The sequence below is a fragment of the Triticum urartu genome, chromosome 2A (assembly GCF_056163025.1).
Source record: "Triticum urartu cultivar PI428250 chromosome 2A, HENAU_Tu73, whole genome shotgun sequence".
In the NCBI taxonomy this organism is placed as follows: Eukaryota; Viridiplantae; Streptophyta; class Magnoliopsida; order Poales; family Poaceae; genus Triticum; species Triticum urartu.
In genome coordinates this window covers 633342517-633362924 of record NC_141874.1, presented here as the reverse complement: position 1 = coordinate 633362924, position 20408 = coordinate 633342517, and positions in this window count along the sequence as shown.

The window sequence follows — 20408 nt, the reverse complement described above, 5'->3', positions numbered from 1 at the left end:
AAGCATGAGTAGGATATAATCCACCATGAACATAAATATCGTGAAGGCTATGTTGATTTTGTTTCTACTACATGTGTGAACATGTGCCAAGTCAAGTCACTTAAATCATTTAGAGGAGGATACCACCCTATCATACCACATCATAACCATTTTAATAGCATGTTGGCATGCAAGGTAAACCATTATAAATCATAGCTAATCAAGCATGGCATAAGAAACTATGATCTCTAGTTGTCATTGCAAACATGTTTATTCATAATAGGCTGAATTAGGAACGATGAACTAATCATATTTACAAAAACAAAAGAGGTCGAGTTTATACCGGCTTTTCTCATCTCAGTCAGTCCATCATATATCGTCATAATTGCCTTTCACTTGCACGACTGAACGATGTGAATAATAATAATAGTGCAGGTGCATTGGACTAAGCTGGAATCTGCAAGCATTCAATAAACAGGAGAAGACAAGGCAATATGGGCTCTTGTGTCAGATCAACAATAATGCATATAAGAGCCACTTCAACAATTTAATTATGGTCTTCTCCTATCAACCCCCAAAGAAAAGAAAAGAAATAAAACTATTTACACGGGAGAGCTCCTAACAAGCAAAAGAAGAATAGGAAATATTTTTGGGTTTTATTTTTAATTACTACTGCAAGCATGGAAAGTAAACTAATTAAGAGCTACAACTAATTTTTTTGGTTTTTCTTAAGATTTATTAAACACACAAGAAGAAAGCATAAAAAGGACATTAAACTAGCATGGATGATACAATGAAAAAGTATGAGCACCGACATCTAGCAATGAGTGTGTGAACATAAATGTAATGTCGGTGGGAAATACGTACCCCCCCAAGCTTAGGATTTTGGCCTAAGTTGGTATATGGCCACGGCTGGCCTGGCGGATATCCATAATAATAGTTGGGGTCATACTGCGATGAGGAAGAAGAAGGCTCCGATTGCCACTAGCTGGCAATCATCTCCGGATCCCACTGATAATTAGACTGTCGTGAGGGATCAAATTGTGGTTCTGGCTCTGGCTCCTCAGCTGGTGCAGGGTTCCGGTAGGCGTGAATAGCCGTCAACGGAACAAGGTACGTGCCTACATTCAAATCAAACAAAGAAGGAGGAGGCAAGGTAATAGTCTCAGGATGATGTTTATTAAAGAATAATTGATATTTAAGCTCTCATGCCCTATTCTTAATAATAAAATCATGTGCTACCATACTTTTATAATCTAGATAAACACGAGGCAACACTTTTTCTTCCTTCTCAGCATGCCTAATAGGTATGTTAAAATGTGCAGCTAGGCGTGTAGCATAGATGCCTCCAAAGATGGGGCCTTTGGTATGGTTCAGACTCAACCGTTTGGCAATAATGCCGCCCATACTAAAAGAGTTATCACCGTATAAACCGTGGTGCAAAATAATAATATCAGGGATACTCAGGTTTCCACAGTTTCCGCGAACGATTAAGCAACGACTAGCAAATAATGCAAAGTAACGTAAAACAGGAAAATGTATGCTAGTGATTCGTGCATCGGAAACTTTCCTAGTTTCCCCTACAGTGATAGTATCAATAAAACCCTCCACATCATCATGATGTGGTTCTTCTGTCTTTCCCTCAAAAGGGACTAGACAAATCCAACAAAAATCATAAACTGACATCTCCTTATGCTCATCATATAAATGAAACTCCACCGTAGGTGGTGAGTTCCTAGAATGGAAATGAAAGTTTTGCACAAAGGTATTTGTGAGCAAGAGATACTGATCGCATTGGTCGTGGAGGAAAGCGGTAAGGCCTATGGTCTGAGCCAACTCATGAAAATCTTCATAAATCCCGGCTGCTCTCCAGATATCCTTGGAAGGCCATTCACACGCCCGAACCTCCGCGGTGCGCGGCAAATTATACTTAGGCTTCGGTGCCTTTTCCTTCGAGCTTTGGCTCGATGAGCCCCTCAAAAGTCTCCTCATCATATTCTGAAAAATTCTGAAATTTTTAGTAACTTCAAAATAAAACTAAACCAAACTCAATAATATTGATAGCAACTACAACTACAAGTGCCTAGGGCCTATATCATGCATCAAAACTACTTTTGACCATATAAATTTGACATGAAAGCTCAACAACAGGGTCACCTAACCAACAAAAATTTGCAATGAATAAAGCACTAGAACAAAAACTAATTGGACCAATGGAGGAGTTACATACCAAGGAACAATCTCCCAAGCAGTTTTGTGAGAGGTGCTTTGAGCAAGGAGATCGAAAATGGCAGCAAGATGAGCTAGAACTCGTGCTTGAGCTGGATATTCGTGTTTGTGGGAGAAAGACGAAGTGTGTGGGTACATGAATAAGTGGAGGAGGGCCACCATGGGCCCACGAGGCAGGAGGCGCGCCCTAGAGGGGTGGGCGCGCCGTCCACCCTCCTGGTCAGGTGGCTGCCCCCCTGGTGTGTTCTCAGTTCCATAAATCCTCAAAAATCTAGAAAAAATCATATTTAATTTTCAGGGCATTTGGAGAACTTTTATTTTCGAGGTATTTTTATATTGCACGGATAATCAGATAACAGACAGACAAATATTTATTTTTATTTTATTTAATATAAATAACATAAAGTAAAAGTGGGATACGAAAGGTTGTGCCTTCTAGTTTCATCCATCTCATGATCATCAAAAGGAATTCACTAACAAGGTTGATCAAGTCTTGTTAACGAACTCATTCCGAATAACATGGAACCGGAGAAACTTCGAATAACACTATGTTACCTCAACGGGGATATGCACATCACCAATAATTAGAATATCATATATGTTCTTGACAGTATGTAGAGGAAATTCAAGACCTCCAAATATAATCAATGGAATTTTTCCAATAGAGTTGATACTATGAACTTGAGGTTGTTTCCTCGGAAAGTGTACCGTATGCTCATTGCCATTAAAATGAAAAGTGGCATTGCCTTTAGTGTAATCAATAACAGCCCCTGCATTATTCAAAAAGGGTCTTCCAAGAATAATAGACATACTATCGTCCTCGGGAATATCAAGAATAATACAGTCCGTTAAAATAGTAACGTTTGCAACTACAACAGGCACATCCTCACAAATACCGACAGGTATAGCAGTTGATTTATCAGCCATTTGCAAAGATATTTCAGTAGGTGTCAACTTATTCAAATCAAGTCTACGATATAAAGAGAGAGGCATAACACTAACACCGGCTCCAAGATCACATAAAGCAGTTTTAACATGGTTTCTTTTAATGGAGCATGGTATAGTTGGTACACCGGGATCTCCAAGTTTCTTTGGTATTCCACCCTTAAAAGTATAATTAGCAAGCATGGTGGAAATTTCATCTTCTGGTATCTTTCTTTTATTTGTAATAATATCTTTCATGTACTTAGCATAAGGATTGGTTTTGAGCATATCAGTTAATCGCATACGCAAAAAGATAGGTCTAATCATTTCAGCAAAGCGCTCAAAATCCTCATCATCCTTTTTCTTGGATGGTTCGGGAGGAAAGGGCATGGGTTTCCGAACCCAAGGCTCTCCTTCTTTACCATGTTTCCTAGCAACAAAGTTGCCGGGGTTTCTGATCCACGGGCACCTATGGGACCGGCGGACCGGGTCCCTTTTGGTTCGGCGGGGGGCGGAGGTTGCGCAAAGAGCAGATCGAGGCGAAGCAAGCGGGCGGTTGGTCGTGCGAAGAGTAAACTGAGGCGAAGCACGCGAGCGATTTACCCAGGTTCGGGCCGCAAGGATGCGTAAAACCCTACTCCTGCTTTGTGGATTGGTATTGATTTCTAGCTCGAGGGCGAGCGTGAGTGTGTGGAATTGCTAAACCTCGCGAGAGCTCTCGAGGTGGCCGACCCCCTCTACGTTGCACACGGGCCTCCTTTTATACTCAAGGGGTTACCGACACAGAGCAACGGGGGCCAAGGGCAAAAATGGAAAGGGTGCCGTGGGTAGGCACAGCTAGGTGCTGTAGTAGGCACAGCTAGCTGCTACAGTGTTATCATACCTAACCCCGATGGCAGGGGACAAGGGCATTAAATGCCCGTCTGTGTCGCCTAGACGGCACCGAAAGGGACCGCTAGGGACGCCACCGTCTTGCCACGATGGTTGTCTTGTCAGCGCCTGCGTGCCACCGCACGCCCCTAGCTGCACAGCCTCCCGCCACGTGCGCTCGGGAGGGGCCCCGGAGCGACACGTGGGTGGATGTGCTGGAGCGCGGGCGTGGAGTGGGGACTTGCCGTGGCAAGCGCCTTGCCGCGGCCGTCGACTTGTCGCTTCCGGGAGCTTGTCGCTCGCCGGGCCTTGTCAGGGCGCGTAGCGCGCCACGGCAAGTTCCTTGGAATGCCTCGGACGGCCTTCCCGGCAAGCGCCTCTTGCCGGGGTCTTGGGACGCTTCTGATGGCCTTCCTAGCAAGCTCCTCTTGCCGGGGTCTTGCCTTCTTCCCGGCAAGCTCCTCTTGCCGGGGTCTTGTCTTGAGTACTTTGTTCTTGAATGGTCTTCAGAGGGACCACAAGGAATCTTGGCGGTGACCTGGAAGGCCTTGCCGCGGGACGCTGCGACTGCCCGTGCACAAGTTCGGGGTACAAGGGTACCCCTACTCTAGTACACCGACAGGAGCCCCCGGGCCTGGGCCAGACACGGTGCCGAGCGCTGTTGGGCCAGGCCCAAAACAGTGCACGGGCACGCGCGGCCTAGGTCACGCCGCACCTTCCTCCGCTCCCCCCGCGCCCTCCCCCCGAACGGCACGCGTTGAATGCGGCGTCGTGGGGGAGGTCGTGGGGGTTCCTTCTCTCGAAATGCGGAACGTCCGCCCCCTTCGCCCCTTTAAGAGCAGGGGAAGCGGGGGCAGTTGGTCCATTCGCCCGTTGCCGTTCCCAATCTCGGAAATCTCTGCCGCCCTCTCGCCTCCCCAAAGCAGAGAGATAGAGAGAGCAGCGCTCCGCCCTCCGGCGCCGCCAGCACCACCAACGCCGTCGACCCCTTCCACTGCTTCCGCCATGGCTCTGAAAGCCAACAGGGGGAAGACCGTGAAGACGACCGAGGCGCATCGGCTCGCGGCGCTACGGAAGACGCGGGCTGTTTTCCCCCCCAGGCTCGGCGCGATGGAGCTGAAGGCGGACTATTCTCTGTTCTGGTCGGCGGAGACGCGCGCGCATCCGCGCACAAGAGTTCTTCCCGCCGCCGCCTGTGAGACTACCCCAAATGGGTATGCCTTCTTCGCGTTGTTCTTCTATTGCGAGCTCTGCCCGCCCTTCTCTGATTTCTTCTGTGACGTCATGAACACCTATGGGTTTCACCTCCTCGACTTCACCCCCAACGCCGTTCTGACGATGGCAGTTTTCGCGCATCTCTGCGAAAACTTTGTCGGAGTTCTTCCCAATGTGGCCCTCTTCCGCCATTTCTTCACTCCTCGAGTAGAGAGAGGAGAGCCTCTATCCGGCGGGATTGCCTGGATTTCGAGGCCCGGCAAGAAGGAGACCTATCTGGAGGGAGAGTTCCGCGGCAAGTGGGAGGAGTGGAGGGCTGACTGGTGCTAGATTGTCGAGGAGAGTCCGCAGCCTTTCACTGCCCGGCGCCAAACCCCGGTGGCGCGCGGCGACGACTGGAGCGACCTGGCCCCGGAGGACAACAGGCTGGGGATCGCCGTCACCAGGATCCTGCGTCTCCGGAATGCCGGGCTCACTGTCGGTGCGGTTGGCGCAGACTTCCTCCGCCGCCGCATCGCCCCCCTGCAAGAGCGGGGGAGGCCAACTTGGGAGTTCAAGAATGCGGCAGACATTATGAGGCTGCGGCCGGGCCTCAACTACAACTTCACAGTTCTGAAACTCCACGCGATGCTGCAGGAGCTGTTCAGGTACGACCCCCAGCATCCCGAGCTGTTCAGGTTGCCGGGGGGCGTCGTGCCTTTGTGCAACAACTCCGCGCTCGACCGCATCCGTGCAATGATGCCGGAATGCGACTCGCACGGGATTGTGCCAACTTGGCAGGAGCCTGCCAACGAGGTCGTGCAGCACTTCTTCGACAACTTGGTGGAAGTGGCTGTCCGCCTCGACGAGAAAGACGGCCTCACCCGCAACACCACTGACGCGGAGATGGCGCGCATCGCCACCAGGCTGGAGGAGGCGGCGGCAGCCGCAGCCGCGGGCGAGTTTGGATTCACCACCGCGGAAGCAGACGCGGCAGAAGTGGCGAGCTGTGGCGAGCAAGGGGAGTCCGCCGGCAAGGAGGGGCTTGCCCGGCAAGACGCCGAGCCGAGCGAGCCTACCAAAGATATGGGCAGCTCGCGGCAAGTCGACTCCTCTTCCTCCTTGCCTCCGGACGGCCCACCAGAATCAGAGGCCCCAACGCCGCCCAGGAGGCGTCTCCACAAGGTTGGCGACGAGGCGGGGCGGCAAGCGGGTCAACAGTCGCCACGCGCGTGACGCGCTCGACCACGGCAAACACCGTTGCCGCGGGAGCGCCTCATGCTACGACAAAACTGGAGCGGGGTCCACCCGAACCACCGCTTCGGTCCCTGCCGCTTCCCGTGCCGTGCCGCCAGCCGGAGCAGGGTCTTCTCAGGCCGCCACCACCGCACCCGCTAAGCGGCCAAGGGAAGCTTCCCCTCCGCCTCCTCGCTCTGGGAGCGCGCCGGGCTTCGACTTCTCCGCGCTGAGCTCCAACGAGGAGGATGAAGAAGAGTAAGCTTCTCTTGCTGCACTCGCACTTCTTCGGTTTTTGTTGTTGTTCTTGTTTCTCAATTGCTTCTCCCTGAGCCTGCTCCTCTTTAGGACTCTGGCCCAGAGAGCGGCAAAGAGAGCTAAGGCCCCGGTGGTCATCGTCGAGGACGTGACCACTGCGACAACAGGTGGCGCGCCCGAGACAACCTTGCCGGACCTAGCGACTTTCCTCCATGGCAGCCCCCAGCGTAAGTGTGTGAACTTTTTGCCGCGGTGAGGTGCGCATGGGTACTTGTCTTTGCTGATATCCGCTTGTTGCCTTGCGTAGGAGCAGAGCGGCCTCACCAGGAGCGTCCGGAGACAGCCCCTGGCATGCCATCTACTTCAACTACGCCGCCCAGGGAAAATTCTCCGGCAAGAGATTCTCCGGCAGGGGGTGGCTCTCCGGCAAGGGGGAGCTCTCCGCCAAGGGACGGCGCCAGCATCCCCCCAGCGGTAGAGACCATGGCCACCGAGCCCAGCGCAGGTAATCTCCTTGCTTCAAATCTTCCCTTGGGTTCTTCTTCTTCTGGTCTCTTTGAGTTTTTGGCTGGATCTTGTTTGACTCTTTCCCCCTTTGCCGGCCATCAGACCCATCTGCTACGGAGCGGATGGAGACCGAGGTCGCCGCTGAGGACGCAGCCGGTGGCGGTGACGCCGCCAGCGCCGAGGCCGCCGAGGCTGGCGCCGCGGCGGCTGGCGAGGGATCTGGCGATCGTACTGACGGCCCAGGGGCTGCAGGAGCGCTAGGCGCTGCACCGACCGCCAACCCGTCCGCCGAAGCCGCAGCGCCAAGCATCGAGGAGCCCCAGCCGGGCGTTTACTTGAAAGCCGGCGAAGGCGTCTTCATCAACCTCCCCTGGGCATCAAGCTCCAGGGCGCCGGTCGAGGGGGAGGTCTTCGACGGGGAAGTGCTTGCCTCCGCGGGTCTGAAGCTGGTCAACGCGCCGAGCAGCAGTAGCAATGAGCCCGAAGAGGAGCGGCTGCTGCGCAGGTTGATGTCGCTCTATCGCGCGCGACAAGCCAAGCTGGAGTCCCGCGAGGCGCTTGTCGCGAAGGCGGGAGCAGACATTGAGAAGCACGCAGACGAGCTCGCGGGTTTCCACCGGGAAGCCGTCCGATCCTTGGTAGAGGAGCGGGAGTAGCTCGCTGAGGCGAAGAAGGCCTTTCTCCTCGAGAAGGCCGAAGTCGAAGAGCTGCAGCGACTTGCCGCCGTGAAGCTAGCCGCGGAGGTGGGCGAGCAGGCGTAGTGGAAGGTCGACCTCGACGCTCACGAGGAGGAGCTTGCCGCGCGCGAGGAGAAGCTGGGCGGAGCCCTCAAGCAAGCGGAGGATGCTGCCGCCGCTGCCGAGGCCGCCAAAAAGGTGCTGGAGATGAAGGTGGTGCAGCTGGAGGCTGACCGCAAAGCATATGGCGAAGAGCTCAGCGCCGCCAAGGACTCCAACGCCGCCCTTGAGTCGAGGCTGGTCGCTTTGACCAGGGCGCTGGACGGTGCCAAGGAGCGGGAGGCGGCCTTGAAGAAGGAGATCGATGCCGACAAGGCGCTGCTGGAGAGTGCTGCCACCACCCAAAACGCCTTTAGGGATACGGTGGAGCACTGGACAGAGAGCCTCGTGAACGCCGCCGGGGACATCGACAAGGCGCTGGCGCAGCTGGGGGTGGAGGACTTCGGGTACTCCTCCGACGAGAACCTCCAACCTAGCGCCAAGCTCACTATGTTCTTCCAAGGCGTGGCGACGGCACTCCAGCAGCTCCGAGATGAGATCCCGAAGCGGCTGGCCGACGAGTCGCGCGAGATCTGTGCGGGAGCCCTTCAGAAGGTGTTGATGAAGGTTGCCTTCCGCAATCCAGGCCTCCGCCTCCACAACGTCCTTAGATCCTTGCCGCCTGATATCGATCAGGAAGAGCTCAAGGCCCTTGTCGCACCCATTGTGGACAAGGTGAGCGGGATCAAGAGGGTCGAGGGCGACCACGTCGACTAGGTCGCCGGCTTCCTTCTTTCCTTGTTGCTGCTAGCTATGTTATAGAAAACATTTATTAGAGCTGCGACAAGCTATTTTGTAATATAATTTTCTTCTGGATAGCCATTGCAATGTTATTCCCTTTACTTGACTCCTCCCTTTGTATGTTTTTGCCCTACACTTTTAGGGAACTTGCCGGTGCAGGCGTCCGGTCCGCGAGCGCTGAGCGCGGAACTGGCGGTGCCGCTACCGACAAGAAACCTTGTCGCAGCCAGCTGCAGCTCACTTAAGTTGCTGAGCGGGGCTCGAAGCAAAGTAAGGGCGCGACTAGTGTAGCAACTAGCCGCAGCTAACTTACATTGTTGAGCAGGCTCAAAACGATGCAAGGGCGTGGCTAGTGTAGCAACTAGCCGCGGCTCACCTAATGTTGTTGAGCGAGCTCGAAACAACGCAAGGGCGCAGCCAGCTACGAGTTGGCTCCTCCGCGCACAGGTTTCCCATACAAAGTGCAGTCGTTCAAGGGAGATAACTTGGAATTTAAAAGATTTGGCTGCTCAAACTTTGGCAACTTAGCTTTTCTGTCGTTTGCTTCCCGGCAAGACGAAATTCTTGAACGACGCCTGGTCCATACCCTTCTCTTCTCCCCTTTCCCCCCGGCAAACTTGTGGGCAAGGGATCCTTTCTTTCCTTGGAAGAAGGAAGAAAAGAAAGAAGAGAAAATAAAGATAGAGAGCCTAGCAGCTCGTCAACGCTTGCCGTGGTGTTGGTGCTGCACAAATGTCAGATCATATATGCCAGAAATTAGAAAGCATAAAATCGACAAAATGTGCGGAGCACGCGGGCTCTACTACGCACGGGATCTGCGCCCGGCCTCGTACAAAGGATTACATGCAACAGCGGCAAGACTTTGTACAAGAGGTGGTTGCCAGAACGGGTTCCGGCAACCGCGCCTTACGGGTAAAACTCACGAAGATGCTCGATGCTCCAGGAGTTGCTCACTGGGATGCCATCTTCGGTCTCAGGGCGGCCGGCGCCGGGCCCAGTGACTCGTTTCACCCGGTAAGGGCCTTCCCATTCCGGCGTCAACTTTGTATGTTTTTACCCCACGCTTTTAGGGAACTTGCCGGCGCAGGCATCCAGACCGCGGGCGCTGAGCGCGGAACTGGCAGTGCCGCTACCGGCAAGAAACCTTGTCGCAGCCAGCTGCAGCTCACTTAAGTTGCTGAGCGCCACCCCCTACCTGGCGCGCTAGAGAGGCCGAGGTTTCTGATCCACGGGCACCTATGGGACCGGCGGACCGGGTCCCTTTTGGTTCGGCAGGGGGCAGAGGTTGCGCAAAGAGCAGATCGAGGCGAAGCAAGTGGGTGGTTGGTTGTGCGAAGAGTAAACCGAGGCGAAGCACGCGAGCGATTTACCCAGGTTCGGGCCGCAAGGATGCGTAAAACCCTACTCCTGCTTTGTGGACTGGTATTGATTTCTAGCTCGAGGGTGAGCGTGAGTGTGTGGAATTGCTAAACCTCGCAAGAGCTCTCGAGGTGGCCGACCCCCTCTACGTTGCACACGGGCCTCCTTTTATACTCAAGGGGTTACCAACACAGAGCAACGGGGGCCAAGGGCAAAAATGGAAAGGGTGCCGTGGGTAGGCACAGCTAGGTGCTGTAGTAGGCACAGCTAGCTGCTACAGTGTTATCATACCTAACCCCGATGGCAGGGGACAAGGGCATTAAATGCCCGTCTGTGTCGCCTAGACGGCACCGAAAGGGACCGCTAGGGACGCCACCGTCTTGCCACGATGGTTGTCTTGTCAGCGCGTGCGTGCCACCGCACGCCCCTAGCTGCACAGCCTCCCACCACGTGCGCTCGGGAGGGGCCCCGGAGCAACACGTGGGTGGATGTGCTGGAGCGCGGGCGTGGAGTGGGGGCTTGCCGCAGCAAGCGCCTTGCCGCGGCCGTCGACTTGTCGTTTCCGGGAGCTTGTCGCTCGCCGGGCCTTGTCGGGGCGCGTAGCGCGCCGCGGCAAGTTCCTTGGAATGCCTCGGACGGCCTTCCCGGCAAGCGCCTCTTGCCGGGGTCTTGGGACGCTTCTGATGGCCTTCCCGGCAAGCTCCTCTTGCCGGGGTCTTGCCTTCTTCCCGGCAAGCTCCTCTTGCCGGGGTCTTTTCTTGAGTACTTTGTTCTTGAATGGTCTTCAGAGGGACCACAAGGAATCTTGGCGGTGACCTGGCAGGCCTTGCCGCGGGACGCTGCGACTGCCCGTGCACAAGTTCGGGGTACAAGGGTACCCCTACTCTAGTACACCGACAAAAGTCTTTCTTATCATAACGTTGATTCTTTGATTGTGGGTTATCAAGATCAATAGCAGGTTCAATTTCTATATCATTATCATTACTAGGTTGAGCATCATCATGAACATTATTATTGGCGTTATCACTAGTAACAGGTTCATTACCAGATTGAGTTTCAGCATCAAAAATAGAGATATCATTTGGATTCTCAGGTGTTTCAACAATAGGATCACTAGAAACATGCAAAGTCCTATCATTTTTCTTTTTCTTCCTTTTAGAAGGACTAGGTGCATCTATATTATTTCTCTGAGAATCTTGCTCAATTCTCTTAGGATGGCCTTCGGGATACAAAGCTTCCCGAGTCATTCTACCACCTCTAGTCATAACTCTAACATCATTATCATTATTCTTATTATTCAATTCATTGAGCAAATCATTTTGAGCTTTAAGTACTTGTTCTACTTGAGTGGTAACCATAGAAGCATGTTTACTAATAAGTTTAGGTTCACCTTTGACATTAGCCATATAATCACCCAAGTGTTCAAGCATATTTGAATTGTATTTTAATTGTCTACCAAAATAAGCATTAAAATCTTCTTGCTTAGCCATACATTTATCAAACTCATCTAAGCATGGTCTAGCAATTTTAGTAAATGGGATTACAGCTTTATCATATCTATAGAGAGAATTTACCTTTACTACCTGTGTCGGGTTATCGAGACCATGTGTTTCTTCAATAGGTAAAGGATTAAGATTATATGTTTCTTCAATAGGCGGTAAATTAAGACCATGTATTTCTTCAATAGGAGGTAAATTCTTAACATCTTCAGCTTTAATACCCTTTTCTTTCATAGATTTCTTTGCCTCTTGCATATCTTCAGGACTGAGAAATAGAATACCCCTCTTCTTCAGAGTTGGTCTAGGAATAGGCTCAGGAATTGGCTCCGGAGGTGTCCAATTATTTTCATTTGTCAACATATTATTCAATAGATTTTCAGCTTCATCCGGCGTTCTTTCCCTGAAAATAGAACCAGCACAACTATCCAGGTAATCTCTGGAGGCATCGGTTAGTCCATTATAAAAGATATCAACTATTTCATTTTTCTTAAGAGGATGAGCAGGGAAATATTTAGCAAAGAAGTAATAAATCATATCCTGGGGACTACGCACACAACTATGATCAAGAGAATTAAACCATATCTTAGCATCACCCTTTAATGAGAACGGAAATATTTTAAAGATATAAAAGTAGCGAGTTCTCTCATCTTTAGTGAGCAGGGTAGCTATATCATTCAGTTTAGTAAGATGTGCCACAACAGTTTCAGATTCATAACCATGAAAAGGATCAGATTCAACCAAAGTAATTATATCAGGATCAACAGAGAATTCAGAATCCTTATCAGTAACAAAGATAGGTGAAGTAGCAAAAGCAGGGTCGGGTTTCATTCTAGCATTTAGAGATTTCTTACTCCATTTAGCTAATAATTTTTAAGATCAGTTCCATTTCTGCAAGCTAAAATAGCTAAATAAGCATCTTGATCAAAAGCATAACCCTTAGGAATGGCAAGTGGTTCTTCATCATCACTTTCATCAGTATCATCAGATTCAATATTTTCAATTTCTCTAGCCCTAGCAAGTTGTTCATCAAGAAAAGCACGAAGTGGCATAGTAGTATCAGTCATAGCGGTAGTTTCATCATAAGTATCATGCATAGCAGAAGTGTCATCATCAATAACATGCGACATATCAAAACGAATAGCAGAAGCAGGTGTAGGTGTCGCAAGCTTACTCAAAACAGAAGGTGAATCAAGTGCAGAGCTAGATGGCAGTTCCTTACCTCCCCTCGTAGTTGATGGATAGATCTTGGTTTTTGGATCTCTCAAGTTCTTCATAATGATAAGCAGATATATATCCCAAGTGACTCAAAGAATAGAGCTACGCTCCCCGGCAACGGCGCCAGAAAATAGTCTTGATAACCCACAAGTATAGGGGATCGCAACAGTTTTCGAGGGTAGAGTATTCAAGCCAAATTTATTGATTCGACACAAGGGGAGCCAAAGAATACTCTCAAGTATTAGCAGCTGAGTTGTCAATTCAACCACACCTGGAAAATTAATATCTGCAGCAAAGTTTTTAGTTGCAAAGTCATATGATAGTAGTGGTAACGGTAGCAAAAGATAACAGTAGTAAAAGTAATGTTTTTGGTATTTTGTAGTGATGATAGCAATAGCAACGGGAAAGTAAATAAGTGAAGAACAATATATAGAAAGCTCGTAGGCAATGGATCGGTAATGGAGAATTATGCCGGATGCGGTTCATCATGTAACAGTCATAACCTAGGGTGACACAGAACTAGCTCCAGTTCATTGATATAATGTAGGCATGTATTCCGAACATAGTCATACGTGCTTATGGAGAGGAACTTGCATGACATCTTTTGTCCTACCCTCCCGTGGCTGCGGGGTCCTTACGGAAACTAAGGGATATTAAGGCCTCCTTTTAATAGAGAACCGGAACAAAGCATTAACACATAGTTAATACATGAACTCCTCAAACTACGGTCATCACCGGTAAGTATCCTGATTATTGTCACTTCGGGGTTAACGGATCTTAACACATAATAGGTGACTATAGACTTGCAAGATAGGATCAAGAACACTCATATATTGATGAAAACATAATAGGTTCAGATCTGAAATCATGGCACTCGGGCCCTAGTGACAAGCATTAAGCATAGCAAAGTCATAGCAACATCAATCTCAGAACATACTGGACACTAGGGATCAAACCCTAACAAAACTAACTCGATTACATGATAGATCTCATCCAAACCATCACCGTCCAGCAAGTCTACGATGGAATTACTCACACACGGCGGTGAGCATCATGAAATTGGTGATGGAGGATGGTTGATGATGATGATGATGGCGACAGATTCCCCTCTCCGGAGCCCCAAACGGACTCCAGGGCTTGGCGGCGGCTCCGTATCGTAAAACGCGATGATTTCTTCTCTTTGATTTTTTTCTCATCGAAACTCAATATATGGAGGTGGAGTTGGAGTCGGAGAGGCAACAGGGGGCCCACGAGGTAGGGGAGCGCGCCCCCCACCCTCGTGGCAAGGTGGTGGGCCCCCTGGCCTTCATCTTTGGCAGGTATTTTTCTTATTTTCTGAAAAGTGTCTCCGTGAAGTTTCACATCATTCCGAGCACGTTTGCTCCTGACACATAAATAACACCATGGTAATTCTGCTGAAAACAGTGTCAGTTCGGGTTAGTTCCATTCAAATCATGTAAGTTAGAGTCCAAAACAAGGGCAAAAGTGTCTGGAAAAGGAGATACGTTGGAGACGTATCACCTTCCTATATGTGGTATCGACCTGACGTTCCAAGTAAATTTGTATGTGCCAAACTCTAAACCTTCAAATACAAATTTGGTTTTGTATGCTCGAATAGCTCACGTATCAACTAGGGATCTCTGTATCTTCCATGCTAGGCGGGTTATTCTCAAGAGGAGTCGACTCTGCTCATCACTCACGAGAAAATGTCTGGTCGCCGGGATGCCCAGTCCCATGCTCAAATCAAATCAAAATAATTGCAAACAAAACTCCCCCAGGATTGTTTTTAGTTGGAGGCACCCATTGTTTCGGGCAAGCCATGGATTGATGCTTGTTGGTGGTGGGGGAGTATAAACTTTACCATTCTGCTTGGGAACCGCCTATAATGTGTGTAGCATGGAAGATATCAAGATCTCTCGGTTGTTATGTTGACAATGAAAGTATACCGCTCAAAATATTATTCATCTCTATTTCAAAATCGAGCTCTGGCACCTCTACAAATCCCTGCTTCCCTCTGCGAAGGGCTTATCCATTTAATTTTATGTTGAGTCACCATCCTCTTATTAAAAAGCACCAGTTGGAGAGCGCCGCTGTCATTTCCATGTATTATTATTAGTTTACATTGAGTATGACTATGACTGGATCTCTTTTACCATGAATTACAATTTCCAGTCAGCCCTTGATCTTTAGGGGTGCTCTGCATTTATGTTTTGCGGTGTCAGAAAGGGCTAGCGAGATACCATCTTGTTATATCATATTATGATTGTTTTGAGAAAGTGATGTCATCCGAGATTTATTATTATTGCTCGCTAGTTGATTATGCCATTGATATGAGTAAACATGATACCTAAGTGTTATTTTGAATATGGTTAGTTCATAATCTTTGCTGAAAACTTAAATGCTTGCTTTACATATTTGCAAAAACAAGAGCAAACAGAGTTTGTAAAAGTTTTTCTTTATCACTTTCAGTTTATCAACTGAATTACTTGAGGACAAGCAAAGGTTTAAGATTGGGGGAGTTGATACGTCTCCATCGTATCTACTTTTCCAAACACTTTTTTCCTTGTTTTGGACTCTAACTTGCATGATTTAAATGGAACTAACCCGAACTGACACTGTTTTCAGCAGAATTGCCATGGTGTTATTTCTGTGCAGAAATAAAAGTTCTCGGAATGACCTGAAAATCAGCGGAGAATATTTTTGGAATATATAAAAAATACTGGCGAAAGAATCAAGGCCAGGGGGCCACACCCTGTCCATGAGGGTGGGGGCGCGCCTACCCCCGGGCGCGCCCCCTGCCTCCTTGGCCCCCTGATGCTCCACCGAGCTCAACTCCAACTCCATATATTCATGATCGGGGAGAAAAAAATAAGAGAGAAGGATTCATCATGTTTTACGATACGGAGCCGCCGCCAAGCCCTAATCTCTCTCAGGAGGGCTGATCTGGAGTTCGTTCAGGGCTCTGGAGAGGGGAATCCGTCACCATCGTCATCATCAACCTTCCTCCATCACCAATTTCATGATGCTCACCGCCGTGCGTGAGTAATTCCATCGTAGGCTTGCTGGACGGTGATGGGTTGGATGAGATTTATCATGTAATCGAGTTAGTTTTGTTAGGGTTTGATCCCTAGTATCCATTATGTTCTGAGATTGATGTTGCTATGACTTTGCTATCCTTAATTCTTGTCACTAGGGCCTAAGTGCCATGATTTCAGATCTGAACCTATTATGTTTTCATGAATATATGTGAGTTCTTGATCCTATCTTGCAAGTCCATAGTCACCTATTATGTGTTATGATTCGTTAACCCTGAAGTGACAATAATCAGGATACTTACTGGTGATGACCGTAGTTTGAGGAGTTCATGTATTCACTATGTGTTAATGCTTTGGTCCGGTACTCTATTAAAAGGAGGCCTTAATATCCCTTAGTTTCCAATAGGACCCCGCTGCCACGAGAGGGTAGGACAAAAGATGTCATGCAAGTTATTTTCCATAAGCACGTATGACTATATTCGGAATACATGCCTACATTACATTGATGAACTGGAGCTAGTTCTGTGTCACCCTATGTTATAACTACTGCATGAGGAATCGCATACGACATAATTATCCATCACTGATCCATTGCCTACGAGCTTTTCACATATTGATCTTCACTTATTTACTTTTCCGTTGCCACTGTTACAATCACTACAAAACCAATACTGTTACTTTTGCTACCATTACCGCTATTATCATATTACTTTGTTCCTAAATACTTTGCTGCAGATATTAAGTTTCCAGGTGTGGTTGAATTGACAACTCAGCTGCTAATACTTGAGAATATTCTTTGGATCCCCTTGTTTCGAATCAATAAATTTGGGTTGAATACTCTACCCTCGAAAACTGTTGTGATCCCCTATACTTGTGGGTTATCAGGATCTATGTCAAGTTGGCATTTGATGGGCATTGGAGTGGAAGCCGGCTTGACTTCACTTAGCTTAAATCTCTTGAGCATGTCTTGACTGTACTTGGCTTGGTTGATGAAGGTTCCTTCTCTTCGTTGCTTGATTTCGAATCCGAGAAAGAACTTCAACTCTCCCATCATGGACATCTTGAACTTCGAGGTCATGAGAGCGGCAAATTCCTTATTGAAAGCTTTGTTAGGAGAACCAAAGATAATGTCATCAACATATAGTTGGCACACAAACAACTCCCCTTTTACCTTCTTAGTAGAAAGAGTGGGGTCGATTCTCTCAATTTCAAACCCACGATCTTGCAACAACTCGGTAAGGTGGTCATACCACGCACGTGGGGCTTGTTTAAGGCCATAGAGTGCCTTATCGAGTTGGTACACGTGATCGGGGAAATAGGGATCCTCGAACCCGGGGGGTTGTTTGACATACACCAACTCATTAATAGGACCATTAATAAAAGCACTCTTCACATCCATTTGTTGCAACTTGAAGTTATGATGAGAATCATAAGCAATCAACAAACGCATAGATTCAAGGCGAGAAACGGGAGCAAAGGTTTCACCGTAGTCGATACCCTTGACTTGGGAGTAGCCTTGAGATACCAAGCGAGCCTTGTTGCGAACAATAATTCCATGAGCATCTTGCTTGTTCTTGAATATCCACTTGGTTCCAATGACATTATGGTTCCCCGTTGGCCTTGGCACCAATCTCCACACCTTGTTGTGCTCGAAGTTGTTGAGTTCTTCATGCATGGCATTTAGCCAATCCGGATCTTCAAGCGCCTCATAGACCATTTGGGGTTCAACACAAGAGACAAATGCGTGATGTTCACAATAGTTTTCTAATTGTCTATGAGTGCTTACCCCCTTTCGTATGCTTCCAAGCACATTTGTCATGAGATGACCCTTGGTAGATAGCTTGGATGCAATCTTGGCGGCACGACGCTCCAATTCCTCCTCAAGAGTGAGTTGAGGAGCGGTTACTTGATCATCTTGAGCATCGTCTTGAGGTTGTTCTTTATCTTGAGCTTGCTTGGAGCAGAGAACTTGACCTTGGGCATCACTTGGTGGTTCAACGCCATCTTGAGGTTGATCTCGCCCTTGGTCTTGTTCATGAGGTTGAGGGCCTTCACTTTTTTCTTTGGAAGCATGTGGGTCTTGGGTTGGTGATGGTTCCACTTGAGTGGAACATTGTCCTTCTCCTTCAGCCGCAAGGGGTTCCTCAATGGGTAGGATAAAACCAACACCCATTCTTCTTATGGCTTGGGGAGGAATTTCATCACCTACATCACAAGTACCACTTTGCTCCATGTTACACGTCTCCTCAAACTCCATGTTACACGTCTCCTCAATAAGTCCCGTTGACTTATTGAGGACACGGTAAGCATGAGAGTTTGTAGCATAACCACAAATATGCCCTCATGAGCTCTAGCCTCAAATTTAGACAAACGAACACCTTTCTTGAGAATGAAACACTTACACCCGAACACCCAGAAGTACTTGAGGTTGGGCTTGTTACCGGTGAGTATCTAATATGGAGTCTTGTTCAAGCCTTTGCGGAGGTAGAGCCGATTGGATGCATGACACGCAGTGTTGATGGCTTCAGCCCAAAAGTTGTATGGAGACTTGAACTCCGCCATCATGGTTCTTGCCGCATCCATCAACGCCTGGTTCTTCCTCTCCGCTACACCATTTTTTTGAGGGGTGTAAGGTGCGGAATATTGATGTTTGATCCCCTCATCACTAAGAAACTCATCGAAGGTGTAGTTCTTGAACTCGTTGCCGTTGTCACTTCTTATCGTCAAGATCTTTGCATTGTGGTGACGTTGAGCTTCATTTTCAAAGTCAATGATGGTTTGTTGGGTCTCACTCTTCCTCTTGAAGAAGTACACCCAAGTGTATCTTGAATAGTCATCCACAATCACCAAGCAATACTTTCTACCCCCAAGACTATCAAAGGATGGAGGCCCAAAGAGATCCAAGTGAAGGAGCTCCAAAGGCCTCTTTGAGTAAATGGTAGTCGTGGGAGGGTGAGCCTTCTCATGTAGCTTTCCTTTAATGCAGACACTACAAGCATGATCTTTGGCAAAACTAACATTTGTTAGTCCATGGACATGGTCGCCATTGAGAAGACTTTGCAAAGATCTCATATTGACATGGGCTAAACGGCGATGCCAAAGCCATCCCACGTCAACTTTAGCCATTAGGCATGTCACGGTCTTAGTGGGTCGCTCCGAAAAGTTAATCACATAGAGACCATTCTCGACATGCCTGACAAAGGCTACTTCAAGATTCTTGCTCGAGAAGAGGGCCACGATATCAATATCAAATAAAATGGCAAAGCCCATGATTGCAAGTTGACGAACGGAAAGTAAATTGTACACAAGGGACTCAACAAGCATGACCTTCTCGATCGTGAGATCATGAGAAATGACAACCTTGCCAAGCCCCAATACCTTAGATGATGAGGCATCACCCCACTCGACGTTGGTGGGCATATATGGAATCTTTTGCACGTCCACCACCAAGTCCTTGCTTCCAGTCATATGATTAGTGGCTCCACTATCGAGCAACCATGATCCCCCACCGGAAGCAAACACCTACAAGAGATCAATGCTTGGTTTTAGGTACCCATTTTGTAATGGGTCCTTTGATGTTAGTGAGAAGGGTCTTAGGACCCCAAATATACCATTCAATGTACTCATAAGGAGAGCAAACAAATTTAGCATAAACATTGCCATCACTAGCACGACATAACACATAGGAAGGGTTAAAGTCGCTGGCATTGTTGGAAGGGGTGGCATTGACCTTTTGACACCACCACCCTTCACATTGTTCTTCTTCATCTTAGAGGCACTTTCTCCCTCTTTGACAAAAGTTTGCATGAGAGGAGGAGGTCGTTTGGCCTTGTCGTTCTTCATATTGTTCTTGGACTTGGGTGCAAATCCAATCCCTTCCTTGGCCACAACTTCCTTTTATTGCTCAAAAGATTGTTGAGGTTCTTCTCACCTTATATGCACGACACAAGGCATTTCTCAAGTTGCTCCTTCAACTTTGCATTCTCCTCAACAAGATGCACATGCTCACAACAAGGGTTAGTAGCATTTGCATTATCAATTAAACCCATATGAGGAAAAGTGGCTTTCTCCTTGGTTAGCCTCACTTGTAGTTGAGCATGAGACTCTTTAATACTACCATGAGTACTCTTCAAGGCCTTGTGAGCCTTGTCAAGGATATCAAACTCCTCCTTGAGTCTAGCAAGATCAACACCAAGTTTGGCCTTCTCGGAATTTAGCACACGAGACACGACAAGAGCATGATCAAGATCTTTCTTTAATTTGGCATGGTCATCATTGTGAGACTCCTCAAGAGCCAAGCGATGACCACGCTCTTCCTCAAGAGCATTTGAGAGATCCGATATCTCATCGGCATAGTCACGACTATGCCCCTCAATCTTAGAGATGGTGTCTTCATGAGCCTCGATCATGTCATTGGCTTCACCAAGTTGTTCCAAGAGAGCAACGAAGTGCTTCTTGGATTTACCCTTAAGCTTACTCATAAAAGACTCAAACTCATTTTCCTCCACGTTGGACCCCCCCCCCCACTTTCATCAATGCAACCTGTCAAATAAGGATGAGTAATGATGGTAGTTTTGATGTTGGGG